This window comes from Phocoena phocoena, chromosome 20, assembly GCF_963924675.1.
Source record: "Phocoena phocoena chromosome 20, mPhoPho1.1, whole genome shotgun sequence".
In the NCBI taxonomy this organism is placed as follows: domain Eukaryota; kingdom Metazoa; phylum Chordata; class Mammalia; order Artiodactyla; family Phocoenidae; genus Phocoena; species Phocoena phocoena.
The window spans coordinates 42,312,463-42,332,932 of NC_089238.1; positions in this window are offsets into that span (position 1 = coordinate 42,312,463).

Below are 20,470 nucleotides of genomic sequence, written 5' to 3' on the forward strand. Positions count from 1 at the left end.
TTAGAACAAGACAAAAATGATTTGGTGGTTTCCCTCCCATTATAGTTTTGCTTATTACAAAATCTTAGGAAATTATGATAGAAAAGCAGAAGGAAGAATAAAAGGATGATCACTATTACTATTTTGGTGTCGTTCCTTCCCATTTTTTAAAGAAATTCTTTTGTATTTTGAGAAATTTCAAAAATATACAAAAGTACAAAGAGTAACAAAATAAAAACCAGACCTATATTCTGACTGCTAACTCAGAAATAACCATTAACATTTTGTAATATTTGCTACCAATCTTTGTTTTGTTTCTTTATTGAAAGAAAGATTGAAAATAAAGCTAAAGGCTGATTTAACCACCATCCCCTATCATGAGGTTGGAATTTTCCCTTCCAGTTCATTCTTTTTTTTTTTTTAATATTTATTTATTTATTTATTTGGCTGTGCCGGGTCTTAGTTGCGGCATGCGGGATCTTCGTTGCAGCGTGTGGGGTCTTTTAGTTACAGCATGCAGACTCTTTAGTTCCGGCATGCAGGCTCTCAGTTGCAGCATGTGGGATCTAGTTCCCTGACCAGGGATTGAACCCTGGCCCCTTGCATTAGGAGCTCGGAGTCTTAACCACTAGACCACCAGGGAAGTCCCCAGTTCATTCTTTTTTATTTTTATTTTTTAATTTTATTTACTTACTATTTTTTTTGGCTGTGTTGGGTCTTCATTGCTGCACGTGGACTTTCTCTAGTTGCGACCAGTGGGGGCTACTCTTCGTTGCAGTGTGTGGGCTTCTCATTGTGGTGGCTTCTCTTGTTGCAGAGCACGGGCTCTAGAGCGCACGTGCTTCAGTAGATGCGGTGTGTGGGCTCAGTAGTTGTGGCTCGTGGGCTCTAGAGCGCAGGCTCGGTAGTTGTGGTGCACAGGCTTAGTTGCTCCACGGCATGTGGGATCTTCCCAGACCACAGCTTGAACCCGTGTCCCCTGCATTGGCAGGTGGATTCTTTTTTTTTTTTTTCTTTTTTTTTGCGTATCGGGCCTCTCACTGCCATGGCCTCTCCCGTTGCGGAGCACAGGCTCCAGACGCGCAGGCCCAGCGGCCATGGCCCACGGGCCCAGCCGCTCCTTGGCATGCGGGATCCTCCCAGACCGGGGCGCGAACCCCTGTCCCCTGCATCGGCAGGCGGACTCCCAACCACTGCGCCATCAGGGAAGCCCGGCAGGTGGATTCTTAACCACTGCACCCCCAGGGAAGCCCCCTCAGTTCATTCTTGAATACGTGTGTGTGTGTGTGTGTGTGTGTGTGTGTATTTGTAAGTATATATATACAGAGATACATATATATAGAGAGATACATACGTATATTTTATATGAACAATATATGGTATTCTTTTGAGTGGCTTTTTAAAAAATTTATTCCTAGTTATAGGTTTTTAAAAATTTCTGGTGACATATAGTGTTGCTTCAAGGTATCGATACTGATACTACAACATTGTTCTTTATCTTAATATCCATCTTGAGGTATAGGAATCCTGAGCAGGATAGGAGAATAAAACCTCCGTTCTCTCATCTGTAAAATGGGAGCAGTAATAGTATCTGCCTCAGAGTGGATGTGATGATTGATGAGATTTAATGATAATATGAATATCAAGAACTCACTCTGTGCCTGGCACGTGTGCTCCCTGCCATTTCCCTCCAGCATTGAGAGCTCTCCAGCTGTTTGATGAGGTTCCAGTCCAACTAATTATGTGACCTTCAGCCACATACCTGAGCCTTGCTTTTCTCATATTTATATTGCAGATCATAATAATATATATCTCTAGGTTGTTGTGACAATGACACGAGATAATAACGTGCCTTGCATGGGGACCTGGAATATTGCAAACAGTAAGGAACTGACAGCTATTATTATTATTATTACTATCTCCTTATCCTTTAAAATGAAAACTTTTTTTTTATTCGAGTATAGTTGACTTACAATGTTGTGTTACTTTCAGGTGAACAGCAATGTGAATCAGTTATACATATACATATGTCCACTCTTTTTTAGATTCTTTTCCCATATAGGCCATTACAGAGTATTGAGTAGAGTTCCCTGTGCTATACAGTAGGTCCTTACTAGTTATCTATTTTATATATAGTAGTGTGTATATGTCAATCCCAATCTTCCAATTTATCCCTCCTCCCCCCTTGTCCCCTGGTAACCATAAGTTTGTTTTCTACATCTGTAACTCTATTTCTGTTTTGTAGATAAATTCATTGTACCCAATATCATATGATATTTGTCTTTCTCTGTCTGACTTATCTCACTCAGTATGACAATCTCTAGGTCCATCCATGTTGCTGCAAATGGCATTATTTCGTTCTTTTATTATTATTATTATGACTATCTCCTTATTCTTTAAAACTAAAACTTGATCCTGCTTAACCAATCTTAACGGATGAAAATAAATCCATGGAAAAAATGTTCCATGGTCAAATGAGTTTGGGAAACCCTGTCTATTCTAGCCAGCCCTTGATTCACAGTGCATAGTAAGATATCAAAAGTAAACCAGTCCAAGGGAAAAAGAGTTTTAACCCAACATTTCCCAAACATACTTGATCGCAAAACTCTTTTGTTCCACTAACATCTATAAACATCCCAAAGAAGTAATGTCCTATGTGGAGCACATTTTGAGTATTGGTTTAAGGTATGACTCCCTCAGATTACATAAAGGCATCTGAACTGGGGGGCTTCTTTTTGTGTCTACTCAAGAAAGCCTAATTCACTCAAGAAAGCTTAGCTGGCTACTCCAAAATCTCTGATGTTAGAATACTGGCATAAATTAGAATATGTGTTGACAACCATTTACTAATTCTCAGATTCTCGGACAGTTTTGAGTACCCTACAGATTACTGGTCCTGTAACAAAGAGCTTTCTTTAGTTATTTTAGAGGCAGTTGTCCGTTCATCATTCATATGTTAGACAGAGTTTTGTGACCTTGGAGCAAATCTCTGTATAATGGATGAGACCCTCCTTACCCAAGGCTTGGCTTTCAAGTCTGAGGTTTTTCAAATATCCTTGAGACACCATAAACCATGGCAAAGACAAGCTATGGATAGGGAGGAGATATTTGCAATACATATAACCAACAATGAATTTGTATCCAGACTATGTGGAAGACTAACAAAAGGCAAACAACCCAAATGAAGAAAAAAAGAAAAGGCCCAAGGAAACAAACAGGAGAAGACCTTTAATGGTCAATAAATATCTGAAAAAATGTTCAAACTCATTAGTAGTAAGAAAATGCAAATTCAAACAATGAGATACATATATGTAGTAAAAGTATAAAACCAAGCATGGGATGACACACTCCACCTTCAGAATAGTGGTTACTATAGGGAGAGAAAAAGGAAAAAAGGATGGGAAAGGAGACTTCAGTGTTATGTATAATGTCTTCTGTCTTCCTAAAAAATATGGAGAAATATAGGGAAAAGTTGAATTTGTTAAATCTGAGTGATGGATACATGGCATCTATTTCCTGCATATTTGAAATATTTCCTATTTTAAAATAAACAAAAGAAAAACTTCACCTTGATTATATGAATGCCACTTTGTAAGACATCACTTTATAAAAATATTTTCTTCAGTTTCAAGTATTATTTTTATTTCGTTTCTTTCATTTATTGATTTTGCTCTTTGATCAAGACTTGTCTGCAATAGTTTGTAGACTGTAACCCCAGGGATGTTGGCTGTTGTGGTTTAATTATCCTCTAAGGTCTAGAGTCTAGGCGTTTAGGCTTTGCTTAATAGTTGTTGCCTTTTTCCTTTTTTAAAAAACTGGGCATGTATTTAAATGAACTTGACAATAATACCTAGACGTATCAGTTAGGACTCAATAAGCTTGCAAGTAACAAAAATCATTTCAAACAGGCTTAAGGTGGAATTTTATTTGGCCATGTAATTGAAAAGCTCTGGGTTGCAGGGGAGCTGGTCAGGCTTCAAGCACCAATGGATCCAGCGTTTAAATGATGACATCTATTCCCACTTTCTAGTTTTTCAATATTACAAATAATGTTGCAATAAGCATGTTATTGCATGCTTATATACATGAGTAAGAGTTTCTCAAATCTAGAAGGGGAATTGCTAAGTCAAGAGTATAGACATTTCCGGGCTTCCCTGGTGGTGCAGTGGTTGAGAGTCCACCTGGCGATGCAGGGGACACGGGTTCGTGCCCCGATCCGGGAAGATCCCACATGCCGCGGAGCGGCTGGGCCCGTGAGCCATGACCACTGAGCCTGTGCATCCGGAGCCTGTGCTCCGCAACGGGAGAGGCCACAACAGTGAGAGGCCCGCGTACCGCAAAAAATAAAAAAAAATAAAATAAAATAAAAAAAGAGTATAGACATTTCCAACTTTCCAACCACTATTGCCAAATTTCTACCCAAAGTGAGGGGTTTGTTTGTTCATTTGCTTATTTTTTGTTTTGTCAATTTATACTTCCACCAGCATCAGCAGTGTATGAAAGTTCTCATTTCCTTTCCTTTCGTCCTAATTAAATTTAGAATTTTAAGGTCCCTAAATGTTTCAACTCTTCAGCCAGGTGAACAAGGTCAACATCAATATCATAAATCATGTTGATATGTACCCTTGATATGATGTGGTGAAAATGGCACTTTAGCTCTGTGGTCTTCCTCTAAAAAATACATTGCCCCACTCTAATTACAGGAATAACATCAGGCCAATTCCAATAGAGGGGTAACATACAATATACCTGTCCAGCATTTCTCAAACCTGTCAAGGTCATCAAAAACAAGGAAAGTCTGAGAAAATGTCAAGCCAAGAGAAACTAAGGAGACATAAGGACCACATGTAAAGTAGTATCCTGGATGGGAGATCCTGGAACACATAAAGGACATTAGGTAAACTAAGGAAATCTGGATAAACTGTGGACTTCAGTGAATAATGATGTGTCAATATTGGTGCATTAATTGTAACAATGTACCACACTTATGTTAACATACAGGGAACCTGGGCATGAGGTATATGGAAACTCTACTATTTTCTCAGATTTTCTGTAAATCTAAAACTATTTCAAAATATAAGGTCTATTAATTTTTTTCTACTCCTGAAGTTATTTGATTGTTATTGTAATTTTCATTCCTCTAGTTACTGGGGAGGTTGAGCATCTTCTCATATATTTATTGACTATCCAGGATTCTCTTTGATGAATTTCTTGTTCACAACCTTTGCCTTTTTTAAAAAATGTGTTATTTTTTAAAAAATGTTTGTTGGAATTTATATATATTCAGTGTATTAATCTTTTGTTGGGTCATCTATTAATTTTGTTGTGTTGAGTTGCAAATATCTTCAGTTTGTAAGTATCCTTTGATATTTTCTATGGTATATTATCATATTATATTAATATGGTCTGGCAGATATTTAAAATTTTAATGTTATCGATTTTAATGTTTTAATTTATTTTTGCCTGCGTTCGGGTCTTTGTTGCTGTGTGCAGGCTTTCTCTAGTTGCGGTGAGCGGGGGCTCCTCTTCGTTGCGGTGAGCGGGCTCTTCATTGCGGTGGCTTCTCTAGTTGCGGAGCACAGGCTCTAGGTGCGCGGAGTTCAGTAGTCCTGGTATGCGGCCTCAGTAGTTGCGGCTCGCGGGTTCTAGAGCGCAGGCTCAGTCGTTGCGGCGCATGCACTTAGCTGCTCCGCGGCATGTGGGATCTTCCCACATCAGGGCTCGAACCCGTGTCCCCTGCCTTGGCAGGCGGATTCTTAACCACTGCGCCACCAGGGAAGCCCAAAGTGCTTTTCTTTGTACTTTAGAGTCTTGTGTAGAAAATCTTTCCCTATTCTGATGTCACAAAGATATTCTTTGTTCTCTTCTAACAATTTTTACAGGTTACGTTTTTACCTTAAAGATTTTTAATCCACTTGGGATTTCTTTTTTTTTTTTTTTAGTCATCAATTTTATATACATCACTGTATACATGTCAATCCCAATCACCCAATTCATCACACTGGAATTTCTTTTTATCTAGTGTAAGGTAGGAAACAAATTGATTTTATTTTTTGTATTAGTAGCTAATTGTTCCAGCATCATTTATTGAGTTTTTAATCTTTTCCCACTGATTTATAATGCGATTTCTATTTTATGCCAAGTTTCCATGTGTATTTCAGCTGTTTCTGGGCCATTTGTCCCTTTAATCTGTTTGTCTATCCCTAAACAAAAGTCGAATTCTTTTTTAAATATGGCTTTATGATAAATTTTTCTTATCTGGTCTGGTAAGTCAAGTTCCCTCCTCCTTGTTTTTTTCCCTCAAAATAATCTTGGCTATTTTAGGCATACTTGTACTTTCATGTGAAATTTAAGATCAGTTTATCAAGAGCCATAAAATGGCCTTTGGAATTTTGATTTTTACAATGAATTTCTAGACTAACTAATATTATAGACTAATGAATTTATAGGCTAAATTATAGACTAATATTGAGTCCTTCTATTCACTAACAAAGTGTAGTCTGTGTTTACCTAAGTCGTTATATCCTTCAGTGTTTTGTAAATTTCTTCTTAAAAGTCTTGTCCATCTTTTGTCTCTTTATTCATGGGTATCTCGTAGTTTTTGTTGCTCTTATTATATATTTTATCATTCACAACACTCTTGATTTTTGGATGTTGTTTTTACCAACAAGTTGCTGAACTATTCTGATGTTTTCTTGGACTTTCTACATAGACAACCATTTCAACTGCAAATAACAAAGATTTTTCTGTATTATTTTTGAATCCTTATTCCTCTTTTTTATTTCTTCTTATTTCATTGGGTTGGACTTCTAGGACGATGTTTAATAGCACAGAAAGGAAAGCATCTTTGTCTTGTTTCATATTTTTATAAAATGTTTCTAATTTTTCAGCACTAACCATGATGTTTGCTGTAAGTTTGCTGTTGGTTTTTGGTAGATAGTTGTCTCCCATTATCTGTTTTATTCTTACAGTGATAGAACCCCAGATTTTTAGCTGATCATATAGCTACCCGAAATGCATACTATATTTCTCAGCTTCCCTTGCAGTTAGTAGATGTGGTTATCTCTAAGAAGATATAATTATGTATCACACAGAGGTGGTACATATCCTTGAAGGAAAGGGGAAATGCTTTCCCCCTTCCTTTTCCTCCTCCTTTCTGTTGACAGGTATGCCTTCTTCTTCTTCTTCTATTTATTTATTTGGTTGCGCCGGGTCTTATTTGGTTGCAGCAGGTGTGCTCCTTAGCTCTGTGGCTCTCAGGCTCCTTATTTGTGGTATGTGAATTCTTAATTGTGGCATGCATGTGGGATCTAGTTCCCTGACCAGGGATCGAACCTGGGGCTCCTGCATTGGGAGCACAGTCTCTTAACCACTGCACCATCAGGGAAGTCCCGACAGGTGTATCTTCTCGATAGCTGATCTTTCCATGATCTTGGAGCTGTCATGCTAGCCAGGATCGCCCAGATTCACATGAGTAAGAAATAAACTCTTATCTTGTTTGAGCCACTGTTTCTGTTTTGTCATTTGCAGGTAAGCTTATCCTAATTAAACCTTTATTCGATAAGAGAAATTCCCTTTTATTCCTAGTTTGCTTAGAGCTTTTGTTTTATATCACGATTGAGTAATGAATACTACACAATGTTTTTTCTGCATTGATTGAGATGACCATAATTTTGTCTCCTTTACAATATTCTTTCCACCTCACCTGTAACATTTGTTTACCTTGTAACTTGTTTCTAACCAGGATAGGAAGATTGATTTTATTATTCTAGAACATAGATTAGAAAGATATGTTTCCTGCCTAATTATAAATATTTTGAAAGTTGGGTGAGAATAAACTGATTAAGGGGCATAGAACTCTAAGTACTGTTAACATGGGATGAATTTCTTTAAATTGATTTGCCCATGTAATTCAAAACTTTAAAGAAGTAGAAAGGAAAAAGATAAGACAAAGAGGAAAGACAATTCTTTATACATTTAAAAATTTATTTCAAATGATGTATTATGAATAACAGGAATTTTAAAAAGAAAAATCTGTAAAGCTGTGATCTCGGTGTAAGTATTCTTATTGTTGTCTACTGTCTTTCAGTCCTTGTTCGTATACTGTTGTTTTTTGTGCTTATGATTTTAGTATAGAGACATTTTTTGCATTTTGAAAAGCTACTTATTTTTATAAAGTTTAGGTCCTTTAAGTTTCCATGTAAGAATGAAATGAATAACATGTTCATGAACATGAACATGAACTGAACAACAATAAAAGTTCATAGAATAAGTGTCCCTTCTCACCTGAGTCACAGAATAAAAGAACTTATAGAACTGAAAGGAATTTTTTAACCTCATCTTTTGAAGGTTGATTTAAGTATTTTTTTCTATAAGATATTTATTTTATGGCAGGTTTGATAGAGTGCTCTCAAATCTTTAAATTCTTATATTTAGGATTATATTTATGCGGTCCAATCTTTGTGACAAACTCAGTTTAGGAAAGCCTGAATTTTTCAACACTTCATCAATTACAATAACCATTACTGGTGACATTTGTGTTACAATATTACACTTCACAAAGTGCTTTTTCACAATTTAGCTCACTTTTTCCCTGTAATAACACTGTGAATGACAAAGGTACTATTATGAATCCATTTTGCAGAAGAGGATATTGAGGCTTCAGAGTGTTTAAGAGATTTATGCATTTAATAAGTGGCAGAGTAGAGACTCAAAACGAAATATTCTGCTTTTCCATCTGCACTAATAGTTTTTGAGCTCCACCAGATCAGATAATGCCAGCCTTTTTTCAGTTTAGAGTAGAACAATAATTAATTAATGGGCCAAACTTTCTCAGTTAAAAATTTTTTTCTGGGCTTCCCTGGTGGCGCAGTGGTTGACAGTTCGCCTGCCGATGCAGGGGACATGGGTTCGTGCCCCGATCTGGGAAGATCCCACATGCCGCAGAGCGGCTGGGCCCGTGAGCCATGGCCACTGGGCCTGCGCGTCCGGAGCCTGTGCTCCACAACGGGAGAGGCCACAACAGTGAGAGGCCCGCGTACCACAAAAAAAAAAAAAAAAAAAAGCTCTGATGTGTCTTTCTTTTTTTTTTTTTTTTTTAAATACATTTATTTATTTATTTATTTTCGGCTGCATTAGGTCTTTGTTGCTGCCCGCGGGCTTTCTCTAGTTGTGGAGAGCGGGGGCTACTCTTTGTTGCAGTTCGCGGGCTTCTTATTGCGGTGGCTTCTCTTATTGCAGAGCATGGGCTCTAGGTGCACAGACTTCAGTAGTTGTGGCAGGCGGGCTTCAGTAGTTGTGGCACATGGGCTCAGTAGTTGTGGCTTGCGGGCTCTAGAGTGCAGGCTCAGTAGTTGTGGCGCACAGGCTTAGTTGCTCTGCGGCATGTGGGATCTTCCCGGACCAGGGCTCGAACCCGTGTCCCCTGCATTGGCAGGCGGACTCTGAACCCCTGCGCCACCAGGGAACTCCCTGATGTGTTTTTCTTAACTGGATACCTCATGCTTGTCTGTACTAGATGCTGGAATAGGATGGTTTCTGATGTAGCATGAAGTTATGTGTTTTGTGATTTTAAGTTTCCCTATCAGCATTTCTGCAGTGTTTTGCAGAGAGCTAGGATTTCCAGGTGTTGAGCCACAGGAATATATTTTAAATTCGTTGCATTATGTTATGCTGAGTAAGCCCTCGAACCTGCAAGCCAAACACATTTTAGGTCCCAAAATAATGGTGAAAAGCTACTATGGACTTGCTTCATTCTCTCCTATTTCATACATTGTTTTTCCTTACTGCTCATCAAAGTAAAACTTATCGAGGGGTATATCCAAGGGAAATAATTAAGAAAAGGCTATAAATACAGATTAGCTACAAGGATGTTCATCTCAGTGGTATTTACAAACGTTTTCAAGAAAGGAAATAAGCTAAATGACAAAAGTAAGTGATTGGCCTGCCTGCCAATGCAGGGAACATGGGTTCCAGCCCTGGTCGGGGCAGATCCCACGTGCTGCGGAGCAACTAAGCCCATGAGCCACAACTACTGAGCCTGCGCTCTAGAGCCCGCAAGCCACAACTACTGAGCCCATGTGCCACAACTACTGAAGCCTACACGCCTAGAGCCCGTGCTCCACAACAGGAGAAGCCACTGCAATGAGAAGCCCGTGCACCACAATGAAGAGTAGCCCCCGCTCGCCACAACTAGAGAAAGCCTGTGTGCAGCAATGAAGACCCAATGCAGCCAAAAATAAATAAATAAATAAATAAATAAATAAATAAATAAAAAAGAATCATAAAAAAAAGTGAGTGATTGGCTAATAAATTAAGATTGATTCTATAGTCAAGTACTCCTTTGCCATCACACATTATTAAAAATATTTATTGATGTGTACTGATGTCCACAGTTACATCAAGAAGGCAGGATAATAGTATACATAGTGTAGTCAATTTTTGTATATAGAATGCAAATATACATAGAAAACTTCCAGGAAGATATACGGTAAGTGATCATCTCTATGTGGTGGTTTAGGAGTTTTTGACTAATTGTTATTTATTACTTTTTTATTTATATTTTCTGCTATTATTTTTGGTTTTTCCAATGAACACGTATTGCTTTAGCAGTATAAAACCCCCACATAACTTTTTTTTAAATTAAAATAAAGAAACAATCCACTCAGCCCTGTATAAAGCATTGGCGAACATGTTACCTACTACGTTCTGTCAACTTAGAGAGTGAAGGGGGAGGACATGGCTGTGCACAGAATTTAATTTAGATATAAGAAGAATTTCCTGAAGGTAAGACCTTTAATCTGTTAAAATGGTAAGGGTCTAGAGAATTCCCTGGTGGTCCAGTGGTTAGGACTGGGTGCTTTCACTGCATGGGCCCGGGTTCGATTTGATCCCTGGTCAGGGAACTAAGATCCTGCAAGCCATGTGGCAAAAAAAAAAAAAAAGTAAGGGTCTAGGTGAAACACTTAGGTGAAGGGAGGTGATTAGGGTGCTGATTCCTGAGGCTGACCTGAATGTATAATGCTGGAGAGGATTTAAAAGTAGAAAATCAAAAGCTTTCTAAAGCTGGCTTCCTAGGATACAAATTTCCTTGGTAATGACCCTGAGATGCAGTCAGTTAACAAGCATGCATTGAGGACAGGAGTTCTGAGGAGAGAAAAGACATAGAAATTCGGATTTCAATTATTCATTCATTCAGCTATTATTATTATTTTTTTGCAGTACGCGGGCCTCTCACTGTTGTGGCCTCTCCTGTTGCGGAGCACAGGTTCCGGACACGCAGGCTCAGTGGCCATGGCTCACGGGCCCAGCCGCTCCACGACATGTGGGATCTTCCCGGACCGGGGCACGAACCCGTGTCCCCTGCATTGGCAGGTGGACTCTCATCCACTGTGCCACCAGGGAAGCCCCATTCAGCCATTATTGATTGCTCTCTACCGCATTGTGCTAAGTGTTGGGCTCTGTTCTTTATGAGTTTACAATTTAGTTGGAGAGATAAAAGATGAGGCTCTAAATCATTTGAGAAGTACTGAAACTATGAAGGAAAAATCAGAGAACTTAGTTCAACTAAAGAAGACATCAGAATAGTTGAGATGGGTGGGAATAGGCTTCCTGAAGATTGAAATTTAAAAGTTGAAGGAAGTTTCACAGAAGAGAAAATAAATGTGAAGGGTTTTTGACTAACAATCTGATATCTCACGTGAACCTACGGTCTTTTCATTTATGAGATGTACCGCTACTTCTCCAAAATTTGAGATTTTTTAAATGTGCTCCCTTTATGCAAAATATTTAGCTCTTTTGCATTAAGAAAGGATTAGAGGGAATTCCCTGGCAGTCCAGTGATTAGGACTCTGCGCTTTCACTGCCCAAGGTGCAGGTTCAATCTCTTGTCAGGGAACTAAGATCCCACAAGCCGCATGGCACGGTGAAAAAAGATAAAAGAAAAAAGAAAGGATTAGGTAATACAAAGTAGAAAGAAGATGAGAATTACAGAATTTCAGAGAGGGAGGTTACCTTTGCTATTATGCAGTCTGCAGCAGGCGCTGTAATTGTCTGTAAACGTCTACCCAACGTCTTTTTTCCCCCTCTTCCTTGCCATCTGACCCCCAATTGTGTTCAGAGAGCATCAGTGTAGCCATCTAATGTACCTACACATTTCCCAGCCTTCTTTTAGCTGGGATGACCATGTGACACAATCCTGCCCAGTGACATGTAAGTAGAACCCACCGTGTGGGTGTTCCAGGGACCAGACTTGTTCCTTTTGCCCTTTACCCTTCCATTTTCCTCTCACCTAGAATGCAGACAGGATGCCTGGAGGTGACAGCCATCTTGCAAACATGAGAACAAGGGGCCCAAATCTCAAACCCTAGCAGAGGAGAAAGCCTGTGTGCCTGATGGCATCGTGGGACTTCAAGACTAGCCCTGGATTGCCTAATCCAGACTCCTTGCACGAGAAAAATAAAACCTGTGAGCCACTGGTGTGTGTTACTAGCATCCAAACACAATGCCTGCCTGATAAATAATCTAACCCACTTATTTCACAGAGAGGAGACAAAGGCCCAAGAAAAGTTCCATAAACTTGGGCAGATTGTATCAAGTTAAGACTTTCTCACTTTGAAGTGACAGACAACCCAATCCCAAACCTTTTAAGAAAAAAAAAAAAAAAAGGAATTTATCAATTCAGATCATTGAAGTCAGGCGTGGCTTCCTCCAGAGACTCAAATGACTTTTTCAGGTTCTGTTTTTCCTCTCTCTCCACCTCTTGGCAATGCTTCCTCTGCTCCCTCCACTTCAGACAGGCTCTTTCCTCTTTGTGGTGAGGTGTTGCCAGCCGCTCCAGCCTTACCCCACCCAGGATTAAGTCCAGAGGGAAAGCCAAAACTCCTCCCTGGAGGAAAGTCACACTACTCAGGAGAAGTGTGACTGCCTGCTGGGCATTCCAAAAGTGCACATCCTCTGCTTAGTGTGTGCTTAGAACTAGAACTTAGAGGACTCCTGGTTCCGAGTCAGTTCACTGGCCACTTCATCAAATAGCCTCTGATAGACTTATCATAAACAGGTGTGTGCATCCATGAGAAATACAGATCTGTCAGATATTTCCTTGGATCATGCAATTACATGCTTCTTGGGTAGGTTTTGACCACTGAGGTATGTGAACACTGCAGAGAAAATACCAAGTCTATCTAGAAGCAATGAGAACTCTAAAGGTGGTCCCCAACTCTGCAGACGAAGTCAGATTTGGGGCTTAGGGTGAACCTGCTCAAGAGCAGTGATACAGGTTACATCTTCCTCTTTCACTCTGGAGGGAAATCTACTAGATCAGTCCTCCATGGGTTTTTCTCTCTGTTTTTCTCTTCCTGAATTTCCCCCCTTTTCATATCTCTTGCACCCAAAAAGGATACTTATTTAATAACTATAAAGGGCAGATGATCTATTTGTTCCTTATGGCTCCAGTTCAGACAATCAGGGCTAAGTTCAGAGTTCCCTTAGCCTGTTTTTTACCTGGCTTTTAAATGCTTTTGGTCTAGACCTTACAGAGTAAACCTTAGGTCCGTTATTACCCAAGTCTTCCGTGAATGGAAGGTTTGCAAACTGATCCTGTTTAAAGACATCATGGCTGCTTTTTATTTCCACAAGCCTTTTTTTTTCTTTTTTTCGGAAGAATTGTTGGCCTTTAGGATTCTTGAAATTCTTCCACATGCAGTTACTCTGAAAGCAAGCATTTAAAGGCTTAAATGTTAATGCTGAAGTATGTTTAGAGTGAAAATTGGGAATGCAAGCTCATGTAGATTTGTTTCTTATCAGTTTACTCTTTTACTGAGTTTCAGCAAGTTGTGTTTACTTGGATTTCCTACTGGTAAGAAGTAAATCTAGGATAATTTCTTTTCTGGTTAGAGTTTTTGCTGCTCTAGATAACTAAGTATAAAGTCTCTTGAGGTAATTCATGTTTAGTGGTGTTTGCCTCTCTGTTAAATATTTTTTTGATAGGTTAATTTATTGGACTCCGACGATGAAGAAACTATTGGTGGATATTTCAAACCTTTGTCCCATTATCTCCTTTTCTTGAATATTCTCAGAATTTCTCTCTCCCTCACTCAACATTTAAGCAGTTTTGAGTTCCTCTAATTCTACTTTCACGATATATACTACACAACACCTTCTTTCCATTTTTTTCAGACTCTTCTCTTTAGGGCCTCATTCACTCTTGCCTGGGTTCTCTTTCCAGGCTCTCAGATGCCAATTTGCTCTCCACACTGCTGCCTCTGTTATTTACTTAAAATAGAGCTCCGGGCAGGTCATTTCCCTCCTCAGAAACCTTCAGTGGCCCCCCAGTGCCTATAGGATAAAGAACAAAATCCTTGGCATAATGTTCAAAGGCCTTTCACCTCTGCCCTTTTTTTACTTTTTTTTTTTTTTTTTTTTTACGGTACATGGGCCTCTCACTGTTGTGGCCTCTTCCGTTGTGGAGCACAGGCTCCGGACGTGCAGGCTCAGCGGCCATGGCTCACGGGCCCAGCCACTCCGCGGCATGTGGGATCTTCCCAGACTGGGGCACGAACCCGTGTCCCCTGCATCGGCAGGCGAACTGTCAACCACTGTGCCACCAGGGAAGCCCCCTTTTCTTACTTTCTTAGTTTCTCCTTTCATTCTATCCATCTCTGTTCCCAGTGTCAAATTCCTATTAAAATATCTACAAATGGCTTATTAGAGAGTTTGTTTCATTCTGTCTTGGTGCTAAATTATGTGCTCACAATCAGTTATAAGTTATTTAGGGCAAGGATGTGTTTTATTTATTTTGATCTTCTTAGAGACTGTACAACCAGTGTTCACAATATATTAGAGAGGGATCCATGAAATGTAATTCACTGTGATAATTGCTATACTAACAGTTTGAGCAAAATGCTATGGGAACCCAGAGGGGAGAAAAATTAATATTGCTTGGAAGGATTCAGGATGAATTCACAGGTGAACTAATGTCTGAGCTGGACTTTGAAGAATAAGTAGGATTTTTACAGGTAGAGAAACTGAATGAATAAATAAATGAATATTCTCTCTAAGCCTCATATTTTATAATTAGATTCTAACACCTGTGGGTAGATCCCTTGTGTGTCGCTCCCCATGTCTGGAGCAGTCCACATTTCTCTATTCGGCTGAAACAAATGTTTCTCAGGTGGAATATATTATTTCTAAAGTCAGTCTAGTTTATCCAATAACTTCAACTTAGCCCTTCAATTCTGGAGCTTAGTTGTGGATTACCAATTCAACTATTTTATCATTGCATACTTAACCTAAGTATTTAGCCATAATCCTCAGCAAAGCTGAAAAAAAAAGACACTCTGCTTCTTTGACCATCTACTGACAAAGTCCAATGAAGCCCAGGTATTTCTTGGAATATTTGTATCAACACATAATAGCTGTGATGCATCACAATGTAAACATTTGTATGTTAGAACTTTGCCCTGCAATTATCTAGCCTCTTTTAACCACTTTAGGAAATTGGGGTTGGAGTAAAGAGATATCCGCTGTCGGGTATAGCAGGCAGAGGAGAAAGAGTGATGTGTTAGGTGACATTCCTTCCTTTCCCCCTCTATCAGCTAAGAAAGCAAAAGGATAATTTATTTCTAGATACCTGTACAGAACTCTAGCTTAGCACCTGTCACAACGTGAGTTTGTTTACTTACGGGTCATCTCCCTCATCAGGCTGAGAGTAAACTTCTCATATTCGTCTCTGTAAAAATCTTCGTGTTTCCTGTATCTAGCATAGTTCCAGGAGCCCATTTGTGGAAAGAGGGAAGAATGGATTTAATTAATATGGAGGAATGGTTTTTCATCTTTTCCAGGTTATGGATTTCTTTTTAAGAAAGCTTATGAATGTTAAAGACTTTCATCCCAAAGAAAGAGATGTGTGTAGGTACACAGTTGCAAAAATTTGTATACAAGTTTAGGGAGATCACAGATGTCTTGAAGGACATGGACCTCAGGTTAAAACTCCATGAATTGAGAGAGGGTAATGGCAAATTGTAAAACCACTTCTAATTTGTACTCTTGGTCAAACTAATATTACAGCTGAGGTAGGGCTACTAGACTCAATATATATTATAATTAGATGTGGAAAGAGCACCATAGCAAACATAGGTGGTGGTATCAAGACCAGTGTGAATAAGAACTTGTGCAGTTTGCATAAGTCTAACCCACCTACTGTTGGGATGGGGTGACCTAGAGATGTCTTCCGTTCTTTGTTTAATTCACTCAGGGGTTTCTATTTTCCCATTAAAATTTCTCCTCCCTAATCCACCCTTTGAATCCCTCTGGCATTTACCTCCTTTCCCACTGCTAAGTCTGCTGGATTCAAACTGATTGCACTGTATCTCAGGACTTGCAATCATTCTAGATCTTGAGAGACTTTTGTTTCCATGAGACTTCAAATGAAAACTCCGACTCAGACCAACCAACTCATAAAGTGCCAAAGTACTTCATCAAAGTGAATTAGATGCTTGATTATCAGATTTGGGCACTTTGAAAGATATAAGAGGTGAGAATATTCTTAACTCAATGGCAAAACTATGGAAACAAATTTCGTCTTCAGAAATATTTGCTAGAACACATTCTAAGGGTGAAAATTGACACATAGACACAATCAAATAATAATTTGGTTACAATTTCAGCAGAAATTTAGTCACTGCTATTTCCCACCACTATCAATCCTCCATTTTAAAATTTTATTTATTTATTTACTTATATTTGGCTGCATTGGGTTTTCATTGCTGCGCGCAGCCTTTCTCTAGTTGCAGTGAGCAGGGGCTGCTCTTTGTTGCGGTGTGCAGGCTTCTCATTGCGGGGGCTTCTCTTGTTGCGGAGCACAGGCTCTCGGCACGTAGGCTTCAGTAGTTGTGGCTTGTGGACTCAGGAGTTGTGGCCTGCGGGCTCTAGAGCGCAGGCTCAGTAGTTGTGGCACATGGGCTTAGTTGCTCCATGGCATGTGGGATCTTCCCAGACCAGGGATCGAACCCGTGTCCCCTGCATTGGCAGGTGGATTCTTAACCACTGCACCACCAGGGAAGTTCCAATTCTCCATAATTAAGGAGTGTTCCCAAGGTGGGGCAAAGATAATTTGTGGTCTAAACGTTTTTTTGGTCTGTGACTCGAATCTCTCTAGAAATTTTCCTTTCAGGTTTTGTGTTTGTTTAGCAGGTTCTCTACAATGTACATGTGACTAAAATTATTTCAACAGCCTTAATTGTATTACGATGATGAAGATTCTGTAGATCTTGTGACAACACATTCCTCTGTTCTGTATGAGTTTGTTTAATTCCTTTTCAGTGGTTGATATTTGAACCTCTTTCATTGAGAGCAGATCCAGCTACACAATTCACTAAGGGCCTAAACAGGTCCAGGAGGGGTTAAAGAACATACCATCAATATAAGAACTGCCACTCTATTGCATAATTTACACAACCTTGTAGTTGAATCTGGGCTTCTTGTGACTTTTTAATAAAATAGCTACGGAATGTGATACAACAATTGGGAAGTAACATAAAGAAATTCTACAAACTACTTAATCTGCTTTATGCTTTGTTCCATGACTCTATTGTAATTTTCAGTGAGAGGAAATTTCCAAAGTTTATATGCTTAAAGTTTTACTTTTCGTTGTGCATAAAGTTTTATGAAGGTATACGATTTGGTGATAGGGTGGTTTTTAAAATATAAAATAAGACTATTTCTAATATCACATAGAAGGGGAAGCAGATGAGATATTTATGACCAGAGAAGGAAATATCATTGGAACTTGAGGTAGCATGTAATTTACTAAAGACACAATGATCAGATAGTTATTTTTGGTAACCCTGAATATCAGGAAGATCATATTGTATTTTGTGATCAGAGCAGAGCAAACACTGTTTACTAATGAATTTATGTGTGTTTTCAGTCACTGAAGATTTAAGTACAAACTGAAAATCTGGGTCTCTATGCTATTGTGAAGCAAGACCATGAAAACTACCCATTTAAGCACTTTTTCCAAAAAATGTATATCTGTAAAAGGATGGGAGGTGGAGTTAACCAGTGAATTTTCAAATATTCATTTAGATATAATCACTGCTTGATGCAGGGCTTGATGGAGTGCGGCCTGAGCTTAAAGAATCCCTGGAATTCACAGTCTAGGTCAAGTCACTCTTTGGGAGACCCCTATTCACTTTGCTCTTACTTAATCAGGGGAAATCTGATTAACATAAAAAACAAAGCATCAGTCCTGGGGAAAAAGAAAATCACAAAAGGGCAGAGAAGTGTTGAGGGAAAGGGGAAGAAAGAGGCTTTGCCAATTCTTGACTTGTTAATTAGAGTCAGAACAGCAATGGGGATTTCCTATACCCTAAGTTTGTTGAATGATTACATAGGTCTGGGGAAGAGGCATACACTCAGAGTGACTCACCCCATTTTTTTTTTTTTTTGTATTGGGGTTTTGCCTGGTGCATTGCACTTTCCTCTCCTCACATTATATATTGACTAATGGAGGGGGGAGGTCTCCAACAGGTGTTTACACCTACTCAGATTCAAAAGCTTTGGCCTAGGCCTTAGCCCATTGGGCAATGTGGGGTTTGAATCTTCCTCTCTTAAATGAGTGGGACTCGGACCAGTTTTGAAGGGACTTCCGTTGGGACTTGTTACAACAGCGTACAGTGGTGATGTAGACTTGAGGACAGTTTCTTGTTCTGCTTTGCCATCTTGGGGTGGGTCTGAAAAGCTTTCTTACCTCTGACAGGAAGAAAATGTTCACAGGGTTGATTACTATACAGAATGCAGTAAAGAGAATTGGGCAACCTGACTCAGATGTTCAGATGGAAAGATAGGTAGAGTCTGATGACACAAGTTTAAATTCTAGGTCTGCGGGTAAAGCTTTGCAGAGGGACCCACCCCAGAGACATCTGCACAGGGGCCTCCTTTGCTGAGAGCTTCTCCCCCATCCCCGCCACTCCAAGTCCAGATGAACTGCTCAAATTCCTAGGGGAAAGGCTCTATAAATTGTGTGTGTGTATACATATGTATGCATAACACTAATTTTTAAGCTTTGTAACTATCTTTGTAGATAAGAGAAACTAAACCAACTCAAACAGCTTAAAAATGTTGCCCCAGTGACCGCTGGCATCAATATTCTACACAAGATTAAAATTCCCAAGTAGCATACCCTGCACTCCAATTGGTATTTTAATAACTTGATTAAAAATTTCTCATAAGTCTATTAGAGTCAGGAAACGGTCTGCGGTGTAGGTGAAGATTTTCAGTTTTTGCAACGGAAACTTTTGGCTGCCATGAACAGAATAGCAAAAACTCAAATGTGTTCTTCCCCCATCCTTGCCTAGTCCAAAGGTAAAAAAATGAAAACTGTTTGGAAGAATGGTTTTTAAGTTTGCTTTTTTCCTCTACAACAGTCACGTGGATTAATATGATTCAATTTTTAAATCGACTTTCATCTCCCACACCGAATAAACCCGGCCATCCCAGCACAATCAGAAAGACTTAAAAAAAAATTTTTTTTCAGCCCCTAAAGGTTGGGGGAGGGGGGAGAGAAAAAAGGGGAAGGGGAAAGGGTACTTTAATGAAAAAACAACCAATAACGCGAGGTCTTCAGGATATGGTCCGTCATTTCCTAATTAAGAAATGAGTTTGACAGCCTTTTGACCAACTCAATTCAGACATCGCTATGCAAACCCCAAAGGGGTGGTGACTGTGCAAGCGTCGACACTCTATTCCCCTGCGAGACCCCAAGCCTGCCCACCCAGGACGTTCCGGCTCTGGGGTCTTTCCCCTCTTCTCGCAGACGCCTCGGCTCCCCCCCTCCCCAGGTCTATCTCCTCCTACGCTCAGCTCGGCGCTGGGCTGGCCGCCTTCGGCTCGCCGCCACCAGGTCGGTGCAAATACCTTTTCCCTCCCCGGGGCCCCAGGCGCGGACACCTCCCAGCCTCCCTCCCTCCCTCCCTGCCGGCGGGGACCTTTCCCAGCTCGGGAACAGCAGCCCCAGGCCGCGGTTCGCAGGAAGCGAAGCCCTTGTTGATGCTGTTCCGTGGTGCGCCGCTCCGCCCTCCGGCGCCGCCCGGGCTCTTCCCCGCTCTGGGGCGCCCCCCTTCCGCGCCTGCGCAGTGCCCCGCGGGAGGCGGGGCTCAGATTCCTGTCAGCGGCGGCGGCGGCGGCGGTGGCGGCAGCGACCGTCAGTTTTCGCTGAGGAGAAGCACGAAACGGACCCGTTGGCTCTCCCCCTCCCTTTCCCCGCCCTGAACCCCCCTCCTGGCTTGCCGAAAATTAGTCTCCGTGGAGTTTCCCCTCCACCCCGACGCCGTTTCCTCGGTCCTCGGCTCAGTGGAAGTCACTGCCCTCGAGGAGGAGGCAGCGGCAGCCGCCCTCGCCTGCCGCCCCCGGTTCGGTGCCCGCGGTCCCGGAGAGGAGGTGCCGCCGCCACCGCCGCTCCCCCCCTCCCGCTGCCCTCGGGCCGGGCTGGGTC